The sequence below is a fragment of the Heterodontus francisci genome, chromosome 3 (genome assembly GCF_036365525.1).
Source record: "Heterodontus francisci isolate sHetFra1 chromosome 3, sHetFra1.hap1, whole genome shotgun sequence".
NCBI lineage: Eukaryota > Metazoa > Chordata > Chondrichthyes > Heterodontiformes > Heterodontidae > Heterodontus > Heterodontus francisci.
This window is the reverse complement of record NC_090373.1, coordinates 37,744,456-37,762,178: the sequence shown is the minus strand read 5'-3', so window position 1 is coordinate 37,762,178 and position 17,723 is coordinate 37,744,456. Positions and strand designations below refer to the sequence as shown.

Genomic DNA, 17,723 nt, shown 5'->3' with positions numbered 1-17,723 from the left:
ATCAGTATGTTGGTCTCACCTCACTATACTGATTATCAGCTATGAGAAACATGAAGCTATGTGCAATCACAGAATCCAGCACACAGTCCAAGGGGTTTTATTGTTATGATGAGGTCATACTATCATATGTCTAGATATTGGGTAACAAAGGGACTCTCCAAATGCAGAAATTTACTTACATGAGACAGTGTTGGCACTGAGTCCAAGAGATTATCTAGGGCAGATCCAAAATTTATGACATGCAATAAATGGATGATTTTTCAGAGAGGAGGCACAGGCAGAACGGGTCATTAAGATTCTGCTGGATAAAATTCTATGAGGCTATGTTATAACAGCATTCGGCGGAGAGAACTCTGTTCACACATCTATCTATTGTTACGACCAGGTGAGAAAGGTGTCTCGGCGTCCCTCTCAGCCTTCACCTGGTCTTACTGTAACAGGGCTTAATTTTAAACACACTGTGTTTTTAGCTCCCCCTTGGTGAATCCTTGTTCACTGCTTTCCAATTATAAGGCAAAGAAACCAGCACAAAAAGGTTTTCTTAGGCTTAAAGAAGAAAAGTTGTAATTTATTAAACTTGAACTTACAACTCTAATTTGGTTGACACCTACGGATACACGACGTGCCCACGCTAGCATGCATACATGATACACACAGGCAAATAGAGACAGAAAAGAGCAGAAGAAAAATAAAGTGGAAAAATTTGAGGCATTATCTGAAGAGTTTTTGTTACGCTTCTTTGAGCTGGCTGTAGAGTCCTTGATTGTCGGTAGATCTTCCTTTTCGTTGGGGTCCAGGTATTCTTCTTAAACCTTGTTAAACCTCCTTAACAGACCCTGGAATGCGCTTCCTCACCTTCGATGTCTGTTAGTATATAAATATTTTTTGCCAGCCACGGCTGATCTGTTTAACAAGTCATTTCCTCGCTCCACCAACAGCTAAAAATCAATGTTCATGACAAAATTATTGTGCCTCATTCCTGGCAGGTGGGGGCCCAGCATGACCCTATGCATGTGGAGTGTTCCTTCATCACTTATCTCAGCCTGATCCGTAGTGTAACTCGAGCCTGCTAACTGCACATGATGTCATAGAGATACCAGTCTGAGACCAGTACCTGTGGTATAACAGCAGCCTAAGAAAGACTTAATCATTGTGCAGACCCAGTTTAAAGGCAGCATTCTCACCTGGTGAAAGGTCACTTTATCAGCAAGACATACAATGACATGATTGTGTTACCAATCAAATCTGTGCTTCAAAAACTGAATTTGAATAAACTCAAAACAAGCTACATGAGAATTGAAACACAAGTTGTGCTGCAGTTGAGAGTGCCTAGCAGGTAACTTGGAACACTTTCAATGATTTTCCTTATGAAACATTTTACACAAGTTTCAATCAATGCCCTAATGTCAACAGAATGTTAATCCAACAGGTTGCTAATTTTCTCCAGCCAAAACAAAATTACCTGAATAAAGATGATATAATGTGCCATCTGCCTTATGTACACGATTTTCCCCACGACTAACCACAACCCCCATACATTTTTGTGCCATGAGCATATAGGCATGAGGAATGTCAGTTTTCATTAATTGTGTACCCCCCCTCTTTTCTTTTGGGCCTCCTTATCTCGAGAGACAATGGATACGCGCCTGGAGGTGGTCAGTGGTTTGTGAAGCAGCGCCTGGAGTGGCTATAAAGGCCAATTCTGGAGTGACAGGCTCTTCCACAGGTGCTGCAGAGAAATTTGTTTGTCGGGGCTGTTGCACAGTTGGCTCTCCCCTTGCGCCTCTGTCTTTTTTCCTGCCAACTACTAAGTCTCTTCGACTCGTACACATTCAATAATTTTATATAAAAAGAATGGTGGCCTTTTTGCTTGTACAAAACCTTTAAGTTGCATCTGGGATCAAATTATTTTTAAAAAAAAGATCCAGACTGAACAGTTCTATACGATTTTAATACACTTGTTAGGGCAGGTGGTAAGGGGTGTGGGTGGGTCCCACTGTTCACCTCCCAACTGACCACCATCGTGTTTTGTTTAAAATGATAAGTTAGCCCAAGTGTTTTACTTGCCAAATACACAGGCAGTGACAGGTTTGCTTGTAGATTTAAAACAGCAGATTAACTATTTATTGAACAATATTCATTCCCCGGAATGTTTACACCACCACTCACGCACACATTCACTCTCACATGCACGCTCAAGAGAAGATGGATAGAAGGTAAAGGGTAAGAGTTCAAGGTGTTCTGGTCACCGCATTATAGGAAGGATGTGGAAGCTTTGGAAAGGGTGCAGAGGAGATTTACTAGGATGTTGCCTGGTATGGAGGGAAGGTCTTACGAGGAAAGGCTGAGGGACTTGGGGTTGTTTTCGTTAGAGAGAAGGAGGAGGAGAGGTGACTTAATAGAGACATATAAGATAATCAGAGGGTTAGATAGGGTGGATAGTGAGAGTCTTTTTCCTCGGATGGTGATGGCAAACACGAGGGGACATAGCTTTAAGTTGAGGGGTGAAAGATATAGGACAGATGTCAGAGGTAGTTTCTTTACGCAGAGAGTAGTAGGGGCGTGGAATGCCCTGCCTGCAACAGTAGTAGACTCGCCAACTTTAAGGGCATTTAAGTGGTCATTGGATAGACATATGGATGAAAATGGAATAGTGTAGGTCAGATGGTTTCACAGGTCGGCGCAACATCGAGGGCCGAAGGGCCTGTACTGCGCTGTAATGTTCTAGTTCTAGTTCTAGTGTGATAGGTGTTTGTGGTTTACAGTAAATCTGTTGAATTTTCTAAGTAGGACAGTCTCTTTTACAGGTGTTTGTAGGCCTGGTGTTTGTAGCCTTGAACTTGGTTAGGTGTTGTAGATGTCAGGTGGTTAAGATTTCAGACTGGAGGTGGCAGTCACTTTCAGTTCTCTGCTGTACCAAGTTGAAGTGTAAAATTAGCAGCAGGGCTTCTTCTTGTTTAGGTTGGATCTTTCCACTGCCCCTTGCTGGACTGCCTTTTCTGTGATATTGCTGTGATATCTCCTCTCTCTCCAGAGGGTAATCTTGTCAAGTCAAAATCCATCAAATTAGAATCTCTGTTTGTTGACACATGGCCTTCTCCCCTGGTATAACCACACAATGGACCAGGATGTGGAATTCATGGCTATCTATTATTGTCTGGATGAGTATCAATCTGTTATGATGTGTCTACTTCACACCAGTCTCAGAAGAAACCCATTCAATTCAGGAATCTCTCTTGATGGTTTCAGGATGGGTATAGTCAACACCTCTTGATCTGGAATGTTTCTTTTTGTCCTTTCCAGACAGGCAATTTTTGAATACATAGGCCAGGTCATCTGACCTTCAGCAGCCATTTTGCAGCACATGATCCACTTTTTTAAGGGAAAAGTCAACATCAAAGAGTCCACATTGAATAATGTTCATATCAGAAAAGTAGGAATATGTTATTTCTTTACTGGGCATGACAGACTTCAAAAGGACATCGGCAGGTTGATGGAATAGGCAGACATATGGCAAGTGAAATTCAATACATAGCTGTAGGAGGTGATACATTTTGCTAAGATGAATGAGGAGAGACAATACATCCTAAATGGTACAATTTTAAAGGAGATGCAAGAAGAGAGAGACCTGGGGGTGTTTGTCCACAAATCTTTGAAGATTGCAGGGCAGGTTATTAAAGCAGATAATAAAATATATGGGATCCTGAGATTTATTAATATGAGGCATAGAATACAAAAGCCAGGAAGTTATGCTAAACCAATATAAAACACTAGTTCAGCCCCAGCTGGAGTATTGTATCCAGTTCTGGGCACCAAACATCCAGGGATGAGGGATCGCAGTTACATGGAAAGACTGGAGACACTAGAGTTGTCCTCTTAGAACAGAGAAGGCTAAGAAGAGATTTGATAGAGGTATTCAAAATAGAGTAACTAGAGAAATTGTTTCTAATAGCTGAAGGGTCAATAACCAGAGGGCACAGATTTAAGGTGATTAGCAAAAGACGTTTGAGGAAGTGGCATGAGGAAAAACTTTTTTATGCAACTCGTAGTTAGGATTTGGAATACATTGCTTGATAGGGTGGTGGATACAGATTCAATGGTAGCTTTCAAAAAGAAATTGGACAAATATGTGAAAAAGAAAAAACCTGCAGGGATATGTGGAAAGGGCAGGGGAATGGAACTAACTGGATAGCTCTTTGAAAGAGCTGGCACAGACTCAGTGGGCCAAATGGCCTTCCTCTGTGCTGTATTCTATGATTCTGTTTAATAGTCACTAAAGTCTAAAGCTAACTACAGACTTATTTATTTAGAGATACAGCACTGAAACAGGCCCTTCGGCCCACCGAGTCTGTGCCAACCAACAACCACCCATTTATACTAATCCTACATTAACCCCATATTCCCTAACACATCCCCACCATTCTCCTACCTACACTAGGAGCAATTTACAATGGCCAATTTACCTATCAACCTGCAAGTCTTTGGCTGTGGGAGGAAACCGGAGCACCCAGCGGAAACCCACACGCTCACAGGGAGAACTTGCAAACTCCACACAGGCAGTACCCAGAACTGAATCTGGGTCACTGGAGCTGTGAGGCTGGGGTCCTAACCACTGCGCCACCCCACACTTCTGTCTATATTGGCTAATAGTCCAGGCAATGGAGCGTGGTTAGAAATCTGATAAGGTAAAAACCATTTGTCCATTGTAATGAAGTAAATGTAATCTGCTAGAGAAAGGTTTCACACGTCTGTTCTTCCTGGCTCTCACTGCAAAATATGCTCCAATGTGTAACAGCAGATTTGTATCCCTTATTAATATTCATTTGTCAATCCCCTGAACTGGAGCATAAAGTCAGCTTTTTGCCCTTGGATGCATGTCAGACGTCTGCCAATAGCAAATGCATGCTTGACTTCCCCAAAAACATGTGATCCCATGCAATAAACCGCAGCATGTAAATACGGCAACACTGCACCATCCAGCTAGCACTTTGCAAATAATCTAAATTTCTCTTCATAGCTTGACAACAACATTTTGCACTTGTATAACGCCTCTCCCGTAGAATGTGTTGAAGCCTTTTAGAAAGTGGGAGATGAAGACACTGAGCGGATAACAGAATAAATTAAAGGGGAATCAAACGCACTGATGGAAAAATTCATTATTATGTGGCTTTTGGAAGAAGGGAGCATGATAGCGGTTTTAGGTGTGGATAAAATATCCTCTTCTTCTTTGGCCTTCTTGTCTCGAGAGACAATGGGTAAGCGCCTAGAGGTGGTCAGTGGTTTGTGGAACAGCACCTGGAGTAGCTATAAAGGCCAATTCTAGAGTGACAAACTCTTCCACAGGTGCTGCAGATAAAATTGGTTGTCGGGGCTGTTACACAGTTGGCTCTCTCCTTGCACTTCTATCTTTTTTCCTGCCAACTGCTAAGTCTCTTCGACACATACGATGAGCGAATAGACAGAAAAGGTGGGTCAAACCCCATCTTTTAAACTTTAAAAACGTTTAAGAGTAAGCGACATAACGATCAAGCTCACCCTTCAGCAGTCAGGTCTGGGAGAAACTGACTGTATGGGCCAAAGTTTCTGAGGTGCTAGATTTCCTCTTTATCTAATATAATACCGGGAATAAAATATAGGCAGAAGGTTTTCTTTGGAAAACTGACTGTTTACCAGCACAAAAGGAGTTCTTTGCTTTCACGGAAAAACTGTCTTTCACAGCTTTGCTCAAATTGAAACAGCACATCAAGGAATTGAGTAGGAATGAAATTCATGCGTAGAAACACAGGAACATAGGAACAGGAGTAGGCCACTTAGCCCCTCGAGCTTGTTCTGCCATTCAATGAGATCATGGTTGATCTGTGACCTAACTCCATATACCCACCCGTCCCTCATATCCCTGAATACCTTTACTTAACAAAAATCTATCAATCTCAGATTTAAAATTATCAATTGATCTAGCACCAATTGCCATCTGCGGAAGAGAGTTCCAAACTTATATCACCCTTTGGGCTGGATTGTATTATCCCGTCACCGAGAATGATGCCAGGTGCGCAAAATGGCGGTGGTCCTGTCTGTGAGGTTAGAGGTCGCACTGTTGCGATTATGCAGCAGGTGGCCATTTAGCATAAAGACGGCGGCCATTCCCTCCCCCCAATCACATGGTTAAAGGTTAACGCCGTTAACGGCATCTCCTGATGTTGGATTGCAGAGTTCCCTCCTACACCTACCAGGCACCACCCCCTCCCCCCACCAAACAGTATCGCTTGCAGAGTTTCCTCCTTCCCTCACATCTGCAGATTGAGCACAGCAGCAATCTCCGATGTGAAAAAAAATTCCACAAGATTACAATGGATAACTTACCTAACCTTTGCAGGCACCGATGACTCTCGTCTCGGGGGCACCAGCTTTTCAAAGACAGGGAAGTGAAGGCACGTGAGTGCCGCATGTCATGCAGCCGATTGCAAACGTGGCGAAATAGATACAAACTCATGCAAAACAGTATGTAAAAGATTTAAATTACAATCCCGTCATGTCGCAGCAGAGGTGCCACCACGGAACTTCACTGCCTCCGAGAAAACCAGAAACTGGCATCACGACGTCGGGTTCCGTGGCAGATGGCTTTGCGCCAATTCTCCAGCCCTCCCCGCCAAAAAACCCACCTTCTAACGGAACATAAAATCCAGCCCTTTGTGTGAAGCAGTATTTCCTAATTTCATTGCTGAAAGGGATGGCTCTAAATTTTAGATTATGGCTCTTAGTCCTGGACTTCCCAATCAGTGGAAATAGTTTCTCTCTATCCACTGTATTTGTTCCCCTTAATATCTTGAATACTTTGATCAAATCACCCTTTAACCTACCAAATTCCAGGGAATACAACCCCTAGTTGTTTAACCTCTCTCATAGCTGGACTCTAAGGGTTAAACTATCATTCTGGTAAATCTATGCTGCACTCCCTCCAAAGCCAATATATTCTTCTTCAGGTGTGGTGCCCAGACTGCTCACAGTACTTGAGGTGTGCACTAACCAGAACTTTGTACAGCTAAGCATGACATCTACCTCCTTGCATTCCTATTTATATATTCCATTAGGCTTTTTGATTATTTTCTCTACCTGTTATGACATTTTAATGACCTGTGTACTTGGGCCGAGTTACAGCCGTGCAACAGCAGAAAGTCCGAGAAAATTTAGGATTTCGGTTTTTCTGATTTATTTCCTTCCTCTGTTTTCCACCAATTTTCTCTCTTGCCCTCCTGAAAACCCTGACTCCCTCTGGGTCCTCCAGAGTTCTCCTGTACCTCCACCAAGTGGTCATGTGTAACCCTAGGCAGTGAGTGTCAAGAGGTCAATTCTACTGCAGACAACATCAGAGCCAAGCTCAATTTCCATTCCCATGCTGAACCGTGTACCTTCATCAGCTAGATTTTCCCTTCCCTACTCCAATGCTAATCGTCCTCATCACAGCCCCTCAGTAACAGCAATGACGGAAACTGCAACCTTCCTGTTTCAAATGTCTCGGCTATTCACTGCCCTAGCCAGCTACCAACTTTTTTCTGTTCAACTCCCATTTTCATCACAGTAATTTTTCTCCCTTGTCATGCACCATCAAGAGGATACTGGGCACAAACAGGAGCACAAAAGTGACCCACAGCAAATTACCTTAAATGTTGATCCATTCCTATGAGGACCTCTTGATTTGATGCTTCAACCAGTTAGGCTGAGATTGGGAATGTATGGTATCGGAAATTGGGGGTTCAAGACCAGGCCCGAATCTCAACAGGTAGGGTATAAACCCACAAACTGCCTCCTGCCACTTCACTAAACTAAACTAAAACAATAATCTACTTTGCCCTATAAACTACTTACTTATTTTTCCTACGAGTTCCTAATATGTAATAAAAAAATAAAGACAAAGCTTACAATTGCAAGCTTACAGCAGTCAACTGCAAATCACTTCAGCAAGTCGTCTGCTCTTAGTGGTATCACAAGCTGTTGCCAAATGCATTTTGAAGGACACAGAAAATTAGGGGAGTAAAAAGTTACATGTTGAATGTATCTGCAAGATTAAACAGCACTGCTCGTGAATGGAATAAAAGGGACTATTCATAACTACTTTGCAGTCTTGTACAATGCAACAAAGACATGCAAAGCAAGTTACTTAACTGAAAGATACTGCGTGCCCAACACAAGGTAAGGTTTGCATAATTATCCTTTTGAGCACAGCATGAGTGGAATTCTCTGACACAGTATCTGCACTATATTGCAATCAAGCTGGCAAAACTGAATAAAAGGCCCATTGCAGTTTTGATAGGGTAAGCAGTAACATAATGCTGCCAATTCCTGGTCTGAGTACAACAACAAAAAAACATGCACCATAACCAGCACCATAAGTAAAAGGGCGATTAGTTTACAAAGGGGCAATGTACAGACTGAGTAAAATAATCTGGGATAGGTAGTGGAGATAAAAGGCACAGTAAATTACCACCAGTCCAGGTGACTCCCACAATTTGGAATCCCAATCTGAGAAACATCAGTGCACGGGAGGCGCTGAGTAGAGGTGAGGTACTCGTCCACAAGGCAGCAAGGAAGATGAACTGATGAATCAATCCGGATTGTCCACGCCAACAATAACACACAGCACTTTTAATGTAATAAAACGTTCCAAAGCGTTTCACAGAGACATTATAAAACAAAATATGACAGCGAACCACATAATGAGATATATGGGCCGATGGCCAAATGCTTGATCAAAGAGGTACATTTTAAGAGTGTCTTAAAAGTGGAAAGAAGAGGTAGAGAGGGGTACAGAGGGTATTCCAGAGCTTGGAGCCTAGGCAACTGAAGGCATGGCCACCAATGGTGGAGCAGTTAAAATCGGGGTTGTTGGGCTCGAGGAGATTACAGAGATAGGGAGGGGCGAGGACATGGAGGGATTTGAAAGTGAAAATTTTAAAATCTTAAAATTGCTTAAAACTGCTTAACTGAGAACCAATATAGGTCAACGGACACAGGGGTGATAGGTGACCAGGAATAAAAAAAAGTGCTGGAAATACTCAGCAGGTCTGGCAGCATCTGTGGAGAGTGAAGTAGAGTTAACGTTTCAGGTCTGTAACCTTTCATCCGTTCTGATGAAAGGTCACTGACCTGAAATGTTAACTCTTGCTTCTCTCCTCTCAGATGCTGCCAGACCCTCTGAGTATTTCCAGCACTTTCTGTTTTTATTTCAGATTTCCAGTATCCGCAGTATTTTGCTTTTATGATAGGTGAACAAGGTTTGGTGTGAGTTAGAAAACAGGCAGCGGAGATTTAGATGACCTCGAGTTTACAGATAGTAGAATGTGAGCAACCAGGAGTGCATTGAAATAATCAAGTCTAGAGGTAACAAAGACATGAAGGAGGGTTTCAGCAATAGATGAGTTTAGGCAGGGACAGTCGGGCGATGCGACAGAGGTGGAAGTTGGTGGTCTTAGCGATGGCGCGAATACATGGTCAGAAGATCATCTCAGGGTCAAATATGACACCAAGGTTGCGAACAGTCTGGTTCAGCCTCAGACTGTTGCCAGGGAGAGGAATGGAGTCAGTAGCTAGGCAATGGAGTTTGGAGGGGGGAACCAAAGACAATGTCCAATCACATTCCCTCGCAGCAGCCAGATTTAAATACATCGGTAAATCACCACCTACCCTCTGAGTTGTGCATCAATTTAAAATAGTCACCAAAATGTATTTAACAAAAGAAATACTTTGAGTAGGAAGAGGGAAAGAAAAGAGAAAGAAATGGCCCTTGCAACTAAGTTACTGGAAGCTGTGAACCATATCCAAGCCACACATTTAGAAACCTTGCAGCATTTCCAATAGGAGCCAGAGATAGCATGAAGTCTCCAAACATCCTCAGTTATATAGAAATGGCAGATAAGGGTTCAAATCAAATCAGAAAAGGGACCAACTTGTTTGGCAAAATGCCCTTTTGCTCTGATCCCTAAATATTCTTCAGCTCCTAAGTATTACAAGATGACACCAATGCATGAACAGATACAGCAGCACCTGCACTGCCATATTCACAGTGACTTGTTGACAAGAAGCGAGCAGCTTTACAATTTTGGATTTAATGAATGATAAATATAGCACCCAATGCAGGTGACTGAGAATCAGGCTTCAGATTGGCTCTGGAATTGATGCAAAACTGATGTTAGCAGCCATTTAGGACAAAATGCAGATTTAATGGCATTTAATTTGCTATTGTTTCTAACATTCAGTCAACATAAAGAAAGACTTGCATTAATATAGCCCCTTTCACGACCACCGGACATCCCAAAGCGCTTTGCAGCCATGAAGTTCTTTTGAAGTGTAGTCACTGTTGCATTGTGGGAAACGGGGCAGCCAGTTTGCGCACAGCAAGCTGCCACAAAGAGCAACGTGACCGTGACCAGATAATCTGTTTGTGTGATGTTGCTTGAGGGATAAATATTGGCCAGCACACCGGGGAGAACTCCTCTGCTCTTCTTCAAAATAGTGCCACGGGCTCTTTTACATCCACCTGAGACAGCACCTCAGTTCAATATGCCAGCTGAAAGACAGCACAGCACTCCTTCAGTACTGCACTGGAGTGTCAGCCTTGGTTTTTATGCTCAAGTCCAAGAGTGGGACTTTGAAGTCATTCTGACCTGGAGGTACGAGTGCTACTCACTGAACCACAGCGCAGTGTTGAGAAAGATGAAGTATGAAGCCAAAACGGCTTCTGCTAAATAATGCTCCTGCAGAGTAAAAGCTTTCTCGGTATAACGAATCCACAGCTGCTGCTTAGTCCAAGTGTAAGACCTGCAATTGTGAGCTGTATACCTGAGCTGTCCAGGTGTGCCAAAGGTATAAGAACATAAAGGTCATAAGAAACAGGAACAGAGTGGACCACTCGACCCCTCGAGCATGTTCTGCCAATCAATGTGATCATGGCTGATCTTCTACCTCAACTCCACTTTCCTGCCTTCTCCCCATATCCCTCGATTCCCTGAGAGACCAAAGATCTATCAATCTGAGTCTTGAATATTCTCAATGATGGAACCTTCACAACCCGCTGGGGGAGAGAATTCTAAAGATTCACAATGCTCTGAGTGAAGAAATTTCTCCTCATCTCAGTCCTACATGATCGACCTCTTATCCTGAGACTGTGCCCCCTCTTCTAGATTCCCCAGTCAGGGGAAACAACCTCTCCGTGTCTACCCTGTCAAGCCCCTTCAGAATCTTGTACGTTTCAATACAATTTCCTCTCAGTCTTCTAAAGTCCAGAGAATATAGACACAACATACTCAGCCTCTCATTGTAGGACAACTGTCTCATCCCGGGGACCAAGCTAGTGAACCATTGCTGTACTGCCTCCAAGGTAAGTATATCCTTCCTTAGATATGGAGATCAAAACTGTATGCAGTATTCCAGGTGTGGTCTCACCAAAGCCCTCTACAATTGTAGCAATACTTCCTTATTCTTGTACTCCAATCCCCTTGCAATAAAGGGCAACATGCAATTTGCCTTCCTGATTGCTTGCTGTATCCGCATATTAACATTTTGTGTTCCTTGTACAAGTAAGGTGGCACAGTGGTGCAGTGGTTAGCACTGCAGCCTCACAGCTCCACTGACCCAGGTTCAGTTCTGGGTACTGCCTGTGTGGAGTTTGCAAGTTCTCCCTGTGACTGTGTGGGTTTCTGCCGGGTGCTCTGGTTTCCTCCCACAGCCAAAGACTTGCAATTTGATAGGTAAATTGCCCCTAGTGTAGGTAGGTGGTAGGAGAATGGTGGGAATGTGTTAGGGAATCAAAGTGATTCCTGACAACGCAGCCAGCCGCTGACATAATCAGTATGCGCCAAATGCGCACATGCGCAGATGGGCTCCAGTTCTCTGCGTCTGCGTAGCGTTCCGACTTGCCAGGACTGGTTACCGCATGCGCCGACAACTTCATCACAAACGTGTCCATCTTTATGTAATGCGCCTGTTCGGCTCTTATCCCCCACAACCACCCCCCACTACTCCGCTTCTCTCTGCGGCCGCTCCGCTCCATCCCCTACCCCGCCTCTCTCCCCCCACCCCCCGCCACCCGCGCTCTCCCCCATCCCTCCAGACGCTAGCTCGAGGCGGTGCCACTTCCCTCCTCTCTGCCACGTGCTCCTGAATCGCTTGATTCTTAGGGCGGTGCGTTGCGGGAAGGAAACAGGGGGCAGGGAGCGAGCGCACAGAGTGGAATGGCGTGGAAAACAATTAGAATTGTGCAGCACTGTCAGAGGTGCTGTACTTTGGATTTCCATTGCGTGCTGCCATATGTTTACTTTGTCATTCTCTGATTATTTGAACAGCACCATCTTTAGCCCTGGCAGCTGCCTTAACGTCGCAGACTGTGACGTTTAAGTGGAACAGGCTGCATTTGCGCATGCGCCAGTACAGCGCCAACTAGTGGTTGCGTTGTCAGCAAATGCAGCCTTAGGGAATATGGGATTAATGTAGGATTAGTATAAATGGGTGGTTGTTCGTCAGTACAGACTCAGTGGGCCAAAGGGCCTGTTTCAATGCTGTATGACTCTAAGTACACACAAGTCCCTCTGAACATCAACATTTAAAAGTTTCATGCCTTTAAAAATAATTCTGCTTTTCTATTCTTACTACCAAAGAGAATAACCTCACACTTTCCTACATTGTTCTCCATCTGCCACCTTGATACTCACTCACTTAATCCTCTTTGCAGTCTCTGTGTCCTCCTCATAACTTACATTTCCAGCTAGCTTTACATCATTAGCAAACTTAGATATACTACTCTGTCTCTTTGCCTAAGTTATCAATATAGATTGTAAATAGCTGAGGCCCTAGCACTGATCCTTGCGGCACTCCACTAGTTACAGCCTGCCAACTTGAAAATTCCCCATTTATCCCTATTCTCTGCTTCCTGCCCATTAATCAATCTTCTATCCATGCCAATCAATTGCCCCGAACTCCCTGACCCCTTACCTTGCGTATTAACCTTTTGTGTGGCACCTTATCAAATGCCTTTTGGAAATCCAGGTATACTACATCTACTGGTTCACCTTTATCTACTCTACTAGTTACATCCTCAAAAAACTCTAATATGTTTGTCAAATACGATTTCCCTTTCATAAAACCACATCAACTCTGTGATTTTTTTAAGTGCACTGTTAACATCTCCTTAATAATAGATTCCAGCATTTTCCCGACAACTGATATTAGGTGAACTAACCTGTAGTTGCCGATTTTCTCTCTCCTGCCTTTCTTGAATAGCAGTGTTACATTTGCTACCTTCCAGTCTGCTGGGACCGTTCTCGAACCTAGAATGCAAACATACTTAAAAGCAGCAAGCTGCAACTATCACAAAGGCTATCAGGATTCCTCAGTGATATTAATGTATTCTCCTTCTCTCATCTTTTACTATCACCTCCATCTTTTCTCTGCACATCTCTTCACAGACACCTGCTTATGGAATTTGCAACCACAGATCCTATAGTTCCATTAAATAGCTTTCATTAACAAAAGGTGAGACCACAACTAGAGTACTGTGTACAGTTTTGGTCTCCTTATTTAAGGCGATATACTTACATTGGAAGCAGTTCAGAGTAAGTTCACTATGCTGATTTCTGGGGTAAAGGGGTTGTCTTATGAGGAAAGGTTGAGCAGGTTGGGCTGATACTCATTGGAGTTTACGAAATTGAGAGGTGATCTTATTGAAATATGAGATTTTGAAAGGGCTCTACAGGATAGATACTAAGGATGTTTCCCTGCGTGGGGGAATGTAGAACTCGGGCACAGTTTAAAAATAAGCGGGCTCCCATTTAAGACAGAGATGTGAAGGAATTTCTTCTCTCTGAGGTTTGTTAATCTTTGGAATTCTCTTCCACAGAGAGCAGTGGAGGCTGGGCATTGAATATATTCAAGGCTGAGTTAGATAGATTTTTGATCTACAAGGGAGTCAACGGTTATGGGGGGCAGGCAGGAAAGTTGAGTTAAGGCCACAATCAGATCAGCCATGATCTTATTGAATGGCGGAGCAGACTTGAGGGGCCGAATGGCCTACTCCTGCTCCTGTTTCTTATGCTCTTATGTTCTAATGAATGCTAAAGTAGTCATGTCTTTTAAGCAATCTCATGCCTTCTCTCAGCACAATCCCAGCACTATGCATACACATGTAAACTTTTGGGCCTTTTAACTAAATGGCCTGGAGGGAATTTCATCCTAATTTAAGTTATATTATTAATATGCGGTCAAATCAGCTTGCAAAGGGTTAACTCCCAGAGATACACAGGCCACTTAGAATTTGATCAGTAAGATTGCAAATTAGAGTCCTAAATTGAACAGCCATAAAACTGTACTTTTATAAGTGACATAATCTTTGAGTCAATGAAAAGTAATAGTACATTTCATAGCACTTCATTCAGTGATGCCAGAATGGTTTCAATTCATTGTGCCCTATAGGAGCCTTAAATGAGCGAGGCATAAAGATGCCACTAGGCCTCAAACCAAAAGGAGCAGCTCTCATTCAAGCTGCTAACTTTGCCTGGTCCCTCGGCAAGCTAATCCTTTGAACTCAGAGTTGAGGGAGAGGTCACAGGACAGTCCTTGTTTCTCTTCCCAGCTGCGGAGGGAGTGAGAGACATAGAAAAATCTCTCTTGCTAGTTTGTCAAGGAGATTGCGAGGCTCCAGGGTGATGTATGAGCACACATACCCTGCAACAAATTAAATTAGGTGCCAGTTATCTTCAGGACAGCGAATCTGTAAGCAACTTTTGTCAGTTTATAATTGTGCCTTGTCTCATTACTATGCTTTTAAATCCCCTTCTGCAAAGATAGGAGAACATGCATTGCAACACCAGCAAGATCAATATTCCAACAAGAGGTCTATGTACAAGTCCCAGTCTCGCCATTGTTAAACTATATATTAGGCATTAAACTAGGGGATGCAAGGTCACATTACAGGAGTGACTGCAGAGGATACAAGGTTGGAATATATGAGTGACTGCAGGGGATACAAACTCGGGTTATAGGAGAGACTGGTGGCAGTCAGCCTACAGAATATAGACTGAAGACCCATGGATGGTGTAACAACATACAAGACTACAATCACCAAAGTAAGGCAACAAGTGACAATCTACCCTGAAATTCCCAGCAAATGTTGAAGAGTATGTGGGACTGGTTTCCAGGGAAAGTCAATTAGGTAGCAGAAGAAAACACAAAATAAATCAAGAATTAGAGATTGAAACTGGATTGCAGTTCGAAAGAAAATAAAGGCATTTTTTTTGTGATAATCACATTCTCAGAATGGAAATGGTTAAAATAATAAATGGATTCAAAAGGGTAGATGCAGAGAAACTATTTCCACTGGTGCAGGAATCCAAAACAAGTGAGTATAATTTTAAAATTACAGGCAGGCCATTCAAGAGCAAAATCAGGAAGTACTTTGGAAATCTGAAACTCACTCCCACAAAAGGCAGTGGATGTTGGGGGTCAGTTGAAATTTTCAGGTTTGAGATCTATATGGTTTTTGTTGGGCAAGGGCATCAAGGAGTATGGAACAAAGGTGAGGCGGTACAGGTCTGCCATAATCTAATGGAATGGCAAAACAGGCTCGGCGGGGATAAAGGCCTGCTCTTGCTCGAAGGCCCCAAATAATCATTGCTGCTAACTAAGAAAGATGGCAGTTAATTTGCACACAACATTACAAAACACAAATGAGAGGAATGGCCAGTTAATCTGTTTTTGGTTGAGGGAGGAGTGTCAGCCAGGACAGCACCCTGCAATTCAAATAGTACCATGTGATCATTTACGTTCACCTGAATAGGTAGATAGGGTCTTGGTTGAATGCCCAATCCAAAAAAAAACAGCACCTCTAACAATGCTGTATTCCATTAGTACTGCACTGATTGTATCAGTCTTGATTAAATGCTCAAATCCTGAGTGGAGTTTGAATCCAGAATTTTATGAATCAGTGGAAAGAGCTCTAACAACTACAGAGAACAGGGACTGAAAGGAAAGAATGGTATGCTGTTGGTATTAAGAGCAGTCAGAAGAAAATGGCTTGAAAGACTTAATGGCCTTTTCCTGGTCCTAGAAATTCTAATGATGTACTTTTTGTTGGTTTGAATACTGCGCCAGACAATGTGAATATAAGGCATAAAAACAGAAAGTGCTGGAAATACTCAGCAGGTCTGGCAGTACCTGTGGAGAGAGAAGCAAAGTTAACGTTTCAGGCCTGTGACCTTTCATCAGAACTGGCAAAGGTTAGAACTGTAATAGGGTTTAAGCAAATAAAGTGGGAGTGGGGGGGGGGGGGGGGTGGTAAAAGAGAACAAAAGGGAAGGTGTTGATAGGACAGAGGTCAGAGAGATTAACTGACAAGGAGGTCATGGGACAGAGTATGCTAATGGTGTGGTGAAAGACAAAGCATTAGTGTAGAGAGGGTGTTAATGACAGAATAATGAACAGCCCTAGCCAAATATGAAAAACCCAGTAGGCAGGCACATGGTTAAAAAAAAATGAAACAAAATAAAAATAAAAAAGGGGGCCAGTCATGCTTTGAAATTATTGAACTCACTGTTCAGTCCGGCTGCCTGTAGTGTGCCTAATCGGAAAATGAGGTGCTGTTCCTTGAGCTTGTGTTGATGTTCACTGGAACACCGCAGCAATCCCAGGACAGAGATGTGGGCATGAGAGCAAGGGTGTGTGTTGAAGTAGCAAATGACAGGAAGCTCGGGGTCATGTTTTCAGTCTGAGCGCAGGTGTTCCGCAAAGCGGTCACCCAATCTGCATTTAGTCTCCCCAATATAGAGGCCACCGCATTGTGATCAGCGAATACAGTATACTAAATTGAAAAACGTACAAGTAAATCGCTGCTTCACCTGGAAGGAGTGTTTAGGGCCTTGGATGGTGAGGAGAGAGGAGGTAAAAGGGCAGGTATTACACCTCCTGCGATTGCATGGGAAGGGGACGAGGTGTCAGGGGTAATGGAGGAGTGGACCAGGGTGTCGTGCAGCGGACGATCCCTTCGGAATGCTGACAGGGGAGGGGAAGATGCGTTTGGCGGTGGCATCACACTGGAGGTGGTGTAAATGGCAGATGATGATCCTCTGGATGTGGAGGCTTGTGGGTTGGAAAGTGAGTACAAGGGGAACCCTGCCACGGTTCTGGGAGGGAGGGGCAGGGGTGAGGGCAGAAGTGCGGGAAATGGACCGGACACAGTTGAGGGCCCTGTCAACCACAGTGGGGGGGAATCCTCGGTTGAGGAAAAAGGAAGACATGTCAGAAGCACTATTGTGGAAGGTTGCACCATCAGAGCAGATGTGTCATAAGGCAGTTGAATTTCCTCAGCAATTCCACCAGACTCCTACCTCTGCTCCAGTAGGAGTCAAACAGAAGGCCAAAAAACTAAGACACAGATAGACCAGCCCACGATCTGAATTGGGATTACCTGCTTGACCCTGTAAGAAGCAGAGCCTGTCCTTCTCCTCCTCCTCACTTAATAATGGCACTATCCTCCCTTCTGTGCTGGATTTGTCATACGAACTGCAGACTACTGGAAACCTCACTTGGAAAGGCACCCCTAGTGAATGGGTGCACCAGCGAATGGACAGGGTGAGTGTTGGCCAGCCTGATAGGTTGGGAAATTCATCAGAGTTGCTTCCCCTCCTTCATCCTAACTTCACCAGAAGTGGAGCGAAAGCCCAATTTGCATGGAAGTTACCCAT

The 17,723-nt window shown here is 43.6% G+C and overlaps 1 protein-coding gene across 3 annotated transcripts in view; it reads right to left on the bottom strand.

Moving 5' to 3' along the window:
• Nucleotides 1–17,723, bottom strand: part of elovl5 (ELOVL fatty acid elongase 5) — a 113,768-nt gene that overhangs the window by 70,685 nt on the left and 25,360 nt on the right. Inside the window, exon 2 of one of the 3 annotated variants that reach the window (XM_068021330.1) lies at nt 13,229–13,316. The exons of the other annotated variants lie outside the window; for them this stretch is intronic. The gene's annotated coding sequence lies outside the window, so the exon portion shown is untranslated. The remainder of the gene's footprint in view (nt 1–13,228; nt 13,317–17,723) is intronic. 3 annotated transcript variants of the gene reach the window in all.